Genomic DNA, 2,607 nt, shown 5'->3' on the forward strand with positions numbered 1-2,607 from the left:
GCTCTCTGGGAGGCCGAGGCGGGCAGATTGTTTGAGCTCAGGAGTTCGAAACCAGCCTGAGCAAGAGCGAGACCCTGTCTCTACTAAAAATACAAAGAAATTAATCGGATAACTAAAAATACATAGAAAAAATTAGCCGGGCATGGTGGCGCATGCCTGTAGTTCCAGCTACTCTGGAGGCTGAGGCAGAAGGATTGCTTGAGCCCAGGAGTTTGAAGTTGCCGTGAGTTAGGCTGATGCCACCGCACTCTAGCCCGGGCAACACAGTGAGACTCTGTCTCAAAAAAAAAAAACAAAACAATGTGGAAGATTTTTCAAACTACCAGAGGGGAAAGTGTTAACGCCTATTCAGAGACAGACCAGGATTTTGAGAAGTGCTCAAAGAGAAATTAAACATGAATTGCTATCAGTTGTTGCACTTGGATGTACGTTTTCCAACTAGATCCATATTTTAAAAATATTTAAATATTAATACCAATGAATTTGACATGTATTAGGGAGAGAACATTGGAATCGTAGAGTTGAACGCAATTTGCAGAGAACATACTTCCTTATTCTTGATGTGCCAAGTTTAAGAGTTTTTCTTGTGATGACCAGCAGATACAGTACATGATGTCTGCAGTAGACGTATATTGTTTCTGTACTGCTTCTTCATTTGGTGAATTGCCTCTCTCTTATTTCATGCGTTCATGTTTGGCACGTGGCCAGGACTGATCCATAACTGTACCCTATTTCTCCGGTCATGATTATGGATCCAGGAAAGGAATGTGACCCAAGCTGCAGCACCCTTCCTTTCCTGTGTGCTTTGGTTGCTGGCACTCTCACTTTCTTCTTTACCTTCCTGAGGAATCTGCTTTACCCCAGAATGAGGCCGAGTTCTAATTTGCACTGGATAATTGGAAAAGATTATAAAATTTATTTAAAATACCACTTAAACTTTAAAATTCTTTCATATTTTATAACTGGAATAGATTGTATTTTCCATAACAATGTTGTTCATCCCACATGCTCTTCTGTAATGTGGCTTGCCACTGCCCATCAAAAGGTGGAGTCTAATGCTCTTTTCTTGAATATGGGCTGGCCCCAGTGCCTAGCTTGACTAGTAGAATGTGGCAGAAGGAACAAAAGATAAGCTTGATAAATTTTCATACCCAGCACCCAGATCAAGAAGCCTCAGCTGGATCTCAAACCACTAGCCCCTGCCCAAGGTGACCTCTATTTTTACTTAATTTTGCTTGTTAGTGAATTTGATTTAAAAGGAATCTTTTGTGTCTGGCTTCTTCCGCTCAACTTTATGTTTGTGAGATTCAATCATGTTGTGTGTGGCTGTACTGGTCTGTTCTCATGGCAGTGTTCCATTGTATGAATACACCATGATTTATTCATCCAATCTACTGTTGTGTAGCTTTCAGTTTGGGGCTATTATGAATAGTGCTGCTATGAACATTCTCGTCTGTGTCTTTTGGTAAACCTATTGTATACATTGCTTTTATATATATAACAGGGATGAAAATGCATATGTTTCTCTCTAGTTGATACTGTCAAACAGTTTTCCAAAGAGGTTATACAAATTAAAATTCCCGCTGACACTGTGGTAGAATTTTAGCTCATCATTGCCTGTGTGTGGTGCCTGTGTTTTCATCTTAGCCATTCAGTAAGTTAGTCATTTTATTTCAAAGCAGCATTTAATTTCAAATTGTTGAAAGACTAGTAATCAGTTGAATATCAGAATCAGTAGATGCCATTCTTTAAGAGGTAGCAAAAGTCCATAATTTTGAGGACTTTTTAAAGAAAATGTTTCTATATTAAATATTAATTACCATGTGTAAATATTTTTCTACATTATTTTATAAATGCACATATCATTGCAACGTACATATTTTGGAGGTACAGGCTTGCTTTAGACCATGAAACTACTGATGTGAACTGAGTGGCTCCAAATTAAGAAGATTCTCAAATTTTGACATAACGTCAGCACCTTATGCTGTGACAGCAGAAATAACTACTTAAGTTTCCCAGGCCTCACCAGTCTGGAGATAAAGTCACAATAACCATTGTTTATAAGATAATAGTTCTTTGGTTTTTCTTCTATCCACTATGTGAAACTGTAGCCCCGCTCTCCTCCTCCTAGTAGTTCAGTGAGTCCTCAAGGATGGCCTCCTATGTACTCTGAGTACAAGAGCAAGGCACCCACTGTCTTCCAACTCTCCGGTGCTTGCTTGCTGGGCTCACGTCTTAGGTCACTGTAGGAGCCCGCCCACTGCTGTCCCACTCAACTGCAGTACCAACTGCACCTTTTCTGTCTTGTTCAAATGGCCAGCACAGGATTGTGCTAACCCTTACATCTTCAAAGTCCCAATGGAGTTTTAATGTAACAGCTCTTTTTAGTTTCACCTGCTATTTAAACCCATGGAACCTAGGCCAGAGGACATTTGGCATGGCCAACACTGGGAGGTACAAAGAATCTTCCCTCCCCTCTGGGCTTGTCTTGATGTCACTGAACTCACTTTGTGTACTTTGGCTTTTTCTTCCATTAGGGTGAGTTACTTCCCAGGAGTCCCCTGGCCTGTCCTGTAAACAATCTGACGAAGATTACCTCACCCTCTG

This window comes from Propithecus coquereli, unplaced genomic scaffold (genome assembly GCF_000956105.1).
Source record: "Propithecus coquereli isolate 6110/MARCELLA unplaced genomic scaffold, Pcoq_1.0 Scaffold83, whole genome shotgun sequence".
Taxonomy (NCBI): domain Eukaryota; kingdom Metazoa; phylum Chordata; class Mammalia; order Primates; family Indriidae; genus Propithecus; species Propithecus coquereli.